We start from the raw sequence: 9,245 nt of genomic DNA, 5'->3' as shown, positions 1-9,245 counted from the left end.
CAACCTGACAGACACACAGACAAACTGCCGTTTATATAGAGAGAGATGACATAAAGTAATTTGCAAAGGAAGAACAACATTGGAATGTAAAAACAGATGCTTAGTAATATTGAAAAAATGACTTCAAAGTGATCATGTCGAAAATACGAATGGACTTTCTTTCAGTCTAATACAAAGCAGGTTGTCGGTCACAGTGAATACTAAATGAAAAAGAGAAAAGGCAATCATATGCATATTTATTTGTCTGAGTCACTCTTGTTGCAATCTCGAGCAATAAAATATATATACTTCGCTTTGTGTAATAAGTTCCGTAGCTTGTAAATAACATGCATATATATGTTTGTATGTGTGAGTATAAATGTGCGCGCATGTAGAGAGTGAGAGTGAGAGTGAGCGAAAAGGGGAGAGAGAGATTAGTGTATGCATATATATATATATATATATATATATATATATATATATATGGATATATGGGTACAAGACGTCACCAACGGTGCAAATAACATACACACGAGAGATAGATACAAGACTACGTATTTCACTGGTTTTTGTCCTGTAATTAATGTCCACGTCTTGTATCTATCTCTCATATGTATGTTATTAGCAGCGTTGGGGACGTCCTGTACCCATATATGCATGTATACACACACACACACACACACACATACATATTTATATATCATTTATTTAATTGAATGCGACGCATCCATTCCCAAGTATATATATATATATATATATATATATATATATATAATATATATATATATATAATATACATACATACATACATACATACATAACATACATACATACATACATACATACATACATACATACATACATACATACATGCATGCATGCATACATACATACATACATCATACATACATACATACAACATACATACATACATACATACATACGTAAAAGACTTTTTCACTTTCCCGAGCATCAAACTAATACACCTGCTTGTTGTTCATACACCTCTCTTCACCTTTTACTTATATATATATATATATTATATATATATATATATATATATATATATATATATATATGTATGTATGTATATATATGAAGCTAAAAGAAGGCATCATATGCCCTATCCATAAAGGTTGAAGCAGAGCAGAGGCCAAAAGCTACAGAACCATCTCTCTGACTTCACATATCAGCAAAGTCATGGAGCGAATTGTCAGAAACAAACTGATTACATTCCTAAAAGAAAATGACTTGCTGAACGATACTCAGCATGGATTCCGTCCAGGCTGGATCTGCCTCACACAGTTCTTACGGCATCATGACTGGGTCCTGAAGCAGCTGGTCGACCATTCAAATGTCGGTGATATGTCACAAGTTGCGAAATCTTAGTATAGCTGGTAAATTAGAACGGCTGCATGACATCCTAAATGATAGAAGTCAGACAGATGCAGCCAATGGTGCACCCTCTAGGGAAACACAAATTTTGAGCCGTGTCCCTCAGGAAACTGTCTTAGGGCCATCAATGTTTATAGTAGCCCTTTTCAACATGCCCACAGTTACTCAGACAGCCACTCTCACTAGCTATGCCGATGATACAAAATTATCACTAGCAATAAAGTATCGTAATGATGTCGTAAACATGCAGAACGACTTAAATGCAATATACAAGTGGGCAGAGCAAAACAATATGCAATTTAATACTGTAAAATGTCAAGCACTGCGCTATAAGATCACTAATGCTCCACAACCGGCATTTACAGGACCCGGAGTTACTGCAATCTCAGAGTCACAAACAGTTAGAGACCTGGTCATACACATACACATTTCCAAGTTGGCAGCAAAGTGCATCAAGTGTTATATGAATGCTCGTATTGGACGCTATTGCATAGTACCGAATGTATCTAATAAAAGAACCAGGTACTGCAACAGCCTAGGGTTCAGAGGATAACAGCTCTTCAATGCGTGCGAAAACGTAGTGCGAAAAAGATCCTGGAGTTTGCGTAAGGATCCCTCAAAATGGCAACCAAAGACGAACATCCATGCCAAAATAGCTATGCTTTGTATTTGGTAGGATCATAAAGGCATTATTTATTATGAGCTTCTCCCACAAAACAAGACCATTAATTCAGATGTGTACTGTCGTCAGCTGAACAATTTGAACCAAAAATCAAAGAACTGAGGCCGGAGATTGACATCAAAAATGGAATAGTGTTCTAACAAGACAATGCCCAACCACATGTGTCTTTGGCTACCCGAACAAAGATACATGAACTTGGCTGGGATCTCTTACCCCATCTACCTTATTCTCTTGATATTGCGCCATCCGACTACCACTTGTTTTTGTCTCTACAGAACTCATTGCAAGGGAAAACATTTAACGATTTAGATGGAGTCAAAATGCATCTAAATAACTTTTTTTTTTAATACTTATGGAATTATTTAAATTGCTTGATAGATGGATAAAGGTCATTAATAATAATGGAAATTATTTCATTGAATAAAATTTATTGAAATGTCAATTATTTATATCTCTTTTTGCATTATGAAAATCGCTCAGAACTTTCCGGACAACCTAATATACATACATATATACATATATAAATATATACATACGTACATACATACATACATACATACATATATTTATACACATGTATATATTGACATATGCATGCATTTATTGATTATATGTATATATTTATGTATCTATCTATCAATCTATATATCTATTTATTTGTGTGTGTGTGTGTGTGTGTGTGTGTATACATATATGCATACAAACATACACACATGCAGAAAACAAAGTGAAAGACACCTACTCACATGACTTTATTTCTGATTACTTTCTGAAAAAATGCATATTTCTAATGAAATTTTGCAGAGATATGCTTTCAGGATGTAGATTACGATTGATTTGATGAAATTTAAAAGAAAATTATTTGGGGTGGAATTTCGGATCATTCTCTCATCTCCTAAATTTTTCTTTATTGCTCTCTTAAAATGTATATTGTTTAAGGAAATTTTTCAGAAATACATATTTGCAATTGTATATTACGATTGTGTGGATAAAAATTAGAAAAATCGGTGTAGACAACAAACAGATGCATTAGTTTAACGCTCGGAAAGTAAAAATGTCTTTAACGTTTCGAGCCTACGCTCTTCCACAGAAAGAAACAAGGAGAGAAAATATAGAATATGTAGTGGCTAGCGATCTATCATGGCGAAAGCGGGACAGAGGAGTCACACAGGAGTGCTAGGAAGAAGGAGAGATAATAAAGTAGTGGTGATCCCAAAAGGAATGTATAAGAGAACATTTATGTGCGCGTGGAAGAGGTCTGGTGACCTTGACGTGTGCGTGTGTCTATGTGTGTATGTGTGGATGTGGGGCTTGGAAGTGGTCAGTGCCAGTGTGTGCGTGGTGGTGGTGTGACGTGATGTGATGTGTGGTATTGTGGTGTATGGCGTAGTAGTGTGTGGTGTGGTGTGATGGTGTTGGGATGTGGGGGAAGCGAGAGTGGGAAAACAAGGGTGGTGTGTGGGTTAGTCTGAGGGTGGAGGTCGAGGTGGGGTATGTGAGAGTGGGTGTAAAGGATGTGATATGGATCTAGTTTTTCTCATTCGCAAAATGAGCCCCCTTTAATTTTGCTCAGATTGCCTTCACTTTTGCTGTATCGATGCAATTCTGAATTTTGATTACGATCAACCAATTACTTTATCTCATAAATTAAAGAATCTGATGTTATTTAGAATTAAAGTTGGGTACTTTGGGTAATTTTAGCCAATGAACAGACAGCATGGCATTAACAGCTTGTTACCATGACAACTGCACGCTGTGTTGTGGTTCTCTGGTGTCTGTGCCGCTGTTGTCTATGTTGGTTTTTCACACTTGATGCTTCACACCACGAGATCCTTTTCACCCGCATGTTTTGTTTTAATTTCTCTGTGTATTAGTATATTATATACTTTTCTGTGCTTCTGTGTTAGTATTTTTGTGCTTTTCCTGTGTTAGTATTTTTATATATTTTTCATTTCATATATTTTGGTGACTCATTGGCTCAGACAGCTGGATTTATGATTTCTCTAGGTTAATTCTATTCATAAAAATTTAAACTGCGACAAAGAAACAGTGGGTGATATAGATAATTTGACATTATTTTTGAATTCTGCTTGCAAAAGCATATAAGATACAGGTATTCTTTTCCTTGGGACAAATTCTTTGTTGACTAGCGTTATTCTTATAGTAGTTTACAAATTCAAGCATGAAAACGTTACTCAACTTTGGAGTTTTGGAGACAGACGCCCCATTTTCACACACACACACACGCACACACATGCACTTATATATTAATGATGTACACAAATACATGACAGGTATACATAATACTGAAACATGCATAAAGTGAACATACGCAGACAAATATATCATAAATATATAACAATAAAATAAATTTTGAAAAATGATTTATAAAAATACAATCAATGAAGAGACAAAAGAAACAGTAAGATGATACGTGTTGATTTTATTAGGTATTTCTGTTTATTAGAGAAACCTACAATGAACAGGTCAGACGCTAAACTATAAATTTTACAGGATACAACCTTAAAGTTGACACCGCTCCGTTAAACGCGGAAGATTTCTATCTCGCTATTGGCTAAAAATACACAGTTTTTTCGATTTTTAAACTTCTTTAACTTTTTACTCCAATCTTTTTCTCCACAACATCATACAATGAGACTGGAAGGCTACATTATTGTAGCCGATTTTACGTTCTGAGTTTAAATTCCGCCGAGGTCGACTTTGCCTTTCATCCTTTCGGGGTCGAAAAATTACGTACCAGTTTCGTACTGGGGTCGATCTGATCGACTGGCTCCCTTCCCAAAAATTTCGGGCCTTGTGCCTAGGGTAGAAAAGATTATTATAGCCGATTTTCAAATTTTTTACCTCCTTTTGAAAAGTACGAATGAAAAAAAATCGGATCCATAAAAATATATATATATATATATATATATATATATATATATATATATATATATATACGCACGCTCTCTCTCTCTCTCACACGCACACACACACACACACAAACATGCACTCACACACTCATCGGTCTTATTTCGGCCACACTCAGGCATTTAGGCATCGCCAGCTTCCTGTCCAGAGAAATTCTCTTTTTCTAAAGAAACTACTGTCGCTGAGCAACTGATCCAATTTTGGCAACACCGTGTGACCCGGATTGATCAATAGCAGCCTATTTTCCTGTAGCCATCTTGGAATTCCTGTATTTCTCCATTCGGTAATCTAAACCTAAAACAGACGGGTTTCTATTAGAAGCCCGCGAAACTTTAAGTTGCAGGAGCCGAATCAAACTGTTTTAAATAATGCATGTAACTACTACTAAATGTCTTGAGTACCTTTTCCTTTCGTTATCCACTCACTCGTATGTGTGTGTGTGTGTGTGTGTGTGTGTGTGTGTGTGTGTGTGTGTGTGTGTTTGTAAGTATATGCATAAATAATAATGGGCATTCTTTATTCCATTAACAAACGATTTCAAGGATCCGTGTGCTTTAATTCAAACATGCGTACATATAACATACTTATATGACTATAGAGGATTTGTAAAATACAAATTCATGAAGATATAAATATTTAAAAGCTTTATAAATTCCTTATTTAGGCTTCACCTAAGTACAAACAGGTGCAATCACATTCGTGAACCAACAGGAATCGATGCTTTCAGTACGATATGGGCATCAGCATTTTTTTATAAAAGTTAATCAAAATTATGTTCCTGCTAAGAAAACATCATCACACACACACAGACACACATACACACATGCATACATACACACACGTACACAAAGATAGCTAGCTAGTTATAAACAATGTATATATATATATATATATATATAATATATATATATATATATATATATATATATATATATATACATACATACATACATAAATACATACATACATACATACATACAGACAGACAGACAGACAGACAGACAGACAGACAGACAGATAGATAGATAGATAGATAGATAGATAGATAGATAGATAGATAGATAGATAGATAGATAGATAGATAGATAGATAGATATATACATGCATACACACACGCACGCACACACGCACGAGTAAGCACATACATACAAAATAAGGTGGAAAAAACAGTACCCGAATATCAAAATTCAAATGCTTATTCGTCAAATTGGATTATATCAAATCCTATATTGAATGTACTGTCACAATTCTATTCCATTCCTGATCACATCTGCCCGACGAACGGAAACGTGAAACTCTAAGTAGTCAGTTTTTGAAACTTTAATAAAAGAAGTGTTTCTGTTATTCTTTTGTTCTTTTACTTGTTTCAGCCATTTGACTGCGGCCATGCTGGAGCACCGCCTTTAGTCGGACAAATCCACCCGAGGACTTACTCTTCGTATGGTAGTACTTATTCTATCGGTCTCTTTTGCCTAACCACTAACAGACAGACAGACACACATTCTCAGTTTTATATATAGAGAGATTAGGTTGTCAAGAAAGTTCTTGCGGTTTTTAACCTTTAAATTCAGATGCATGTATCTCGGCTCAAACAAAACTTTATTAATCGAAAAATACTTCATCAGAATCAACACACTTTTGCCAACGTGAAACAAGTTTATTTATGCCAGTAGCTTTCTGGTGGCGATGAAATCGTTGAAGGGGTGTTTGGCATCGTCTTGGTTTTTGAAGCATTTCTCACGCAGGAAGTTGTCGAGATGCTTGACAAAGTAGTTGTCGGTAGGCAAGAGGTTTGGTGAGTATGGCGGATGAGGCAGAGTTTCGTAGCCCTATTCGTTCAACTTCTGCAGGGTCAGTTGTGCAACGTGCGACCGAGCGTTGTCGTGGAGAAGAACTGGTCCTTTTCTATTGACCAATGGTGGCTGAGGTTGTCGGAGTTTCTTATGCATTTCATCCATTTGCTGACTGTACTTCTCCGTCGTAATGGTTTCGCTTGGATCAAAAAAGCTGTGACAGATGAGACCGGCTGCAGACCACCAAACAGTCACCTTGACCTTCTTTTGGTGCAACTTTGGCTTCGGGAAATGCCGTGGAGTTTCGTCGGCGTCTAACCACTGAGCTGAGCGTCGCCGGTTGTCGTAAAGAATCCACTTTTCATCGCAAGTCACAATTCGGTCGAGAAACGGGTCGTTCTTGTTGCGTAAAAGAAGGGAAGACGACACTTCAAAACGGCGTTTTTTTTTGTCTTTTTTTTTTGTGGTTGTCGTTCAATTCGTGCGGCGCTCATTTCTCAAGTATTTTTGTTTTTCCGATCTCTTTCAAATTGGCATTTGTCGTATACGTTGCGTCTAATTCAGAAGCAAGCTCTCGAACAGTTGTGCGTGGATTGGCTTCGACTAAGGCTTTTTGTTGATTGTTGTCCTCATCAGATGGCCGACCACTACGCTTATCATCTTCAAGACTCTCGTCACCGATACGAAATTCTTTGAACCACCATTGTGCTGTACGTTCATTAGTGGTTCCTGGGACAAACGCACCGTTGATATCCCGAGCTTTTTCAGCAACTTTTTGGCCTAGCTTGAACTGGAATAAGAAGATTGTGCGAATTTGCTTTTTCTCCGTGTTGTATTCAACGTTCCGGGAAAAAATGGCCAAATTATTCAAAAAGAAAAAAGAGTAACACGATTAGATAGACCGAAAAACGGGCTTTAAAATTATGTATAGAGTCAAAGTAATTTAACGAAAATTAATTTGAAAATACATCATTTAAAACCAAAATCAAAAATTCTGCAAGAACTTTCTTGACAACCTAATATACATATATATATAAATAGATATATATATATATATATATATATATATATAATAAATAAATATATATATATATATATATATATATATATATATATATATATATATATTATATATATAATATATATATATATAGATATATATATATATATATAATATATATATATATATATATTGTTATATTTCGGAATGGTCATATTGCCAGTTTAGCCAATAAAAACACACGCACTATATATTTGGTGTTATTTTGCTTCAGTGTTATTTATTTTTTACATTAATCTTAATTTTATTTCGGCCAAGGTTCTTTCGTCACACTCCTGTGACGGCATCAGTGGTCCTTTGTTTTCTTCTTTCTTATTTAAACGTACTATATATATATATAATATATATATATATACATATATATATATATATAATATATATATATATATATATATATATACATATATATATATATATTATATATATATATATATATAATATATATATAATATATAATATATATATATATATATATATAATAATATATATAGTTGTTATTCTGTGCATGTTATTATGTATGCATTTATGTATGTATATATGTATGCATGTACATGCGTGTGTGGATGCGTGCATATGTGTTTTTGGCTATGTATATCTGCGAAAGTCGTTGACAGTGGTAAAACAAGGTTGTTTTTGTATTCTTATTTGTTTTTGTTTGTTTTTTATTTTTGTTGTTCTTTTTTTTTTTAAATTAAACCTTTCCTTTTGAATAAAAACTTGCTGTGTAATATTTTATTGTGCTCGATTTGCGCACACTCTCCTTTGTCACTCTCTCCGTGGAATTCCCCGTTTGAAACCTGTAACCAAGCGAGGCTATTGTTCACTAAGTATAAATACAGTACATAAATATTTCAGCTACGACAAAATGAAATGACAAAACCCTAACAATAGCAGAGAATGATCTTTAGACTTGGCACAAGGTCACAATATGCAGCCGGCTGATCTTAAGACTGATTCGACCACCCCCGTTGTCAGTTCGTGTAGACTAATTACTATTGATGAGAATAATAATAAGCAGATATAAATAAATAAAAAAATAAATAGATAGATAAATAAATAAATGAATAAATACTTATAATCAGGGCTGGATTAAGGCCAAGTGACGCCTTAAGCTCAGAATAACAAGTGTCCCTTTGACTCTTCCATTGCTTAACTGATAACAACATTCAGACATTAATAAATGTCAAATAATAGATAGAAAGAAAAATTAGTTTATTCCAAACCAGACCGTACAACTATATTAAATACTATTATTAATTTTATTAAATACTATTATTAATTTTATTAATTACTATTATTAATTTTATTTAATAATAGATAACATTAATTAAAATAAGCAAATTATAGTATAATCTTTTTACTCTTTCTTCTGATAACTCATAGTTTAACATTTCTATCATAATAA

This window comes from Octopus sinensis, linkage group LG2, assembly GCF_006345805.1.
Source record: "Octopus sinensis linkage group LG2, ASM634580v1, whole genome shotgun sequence".
Lineage (NCBI taxonomy): Eukaryota > Metazoa > Mollusca > Cephalopoda > Octopoda > Octopodidae > Octopus > Octopus sinensis.
The sequence above is the reverse complement of the archived record's forward strand: the minus strand, read 5'-3'. Positions refer to the sequence as shown.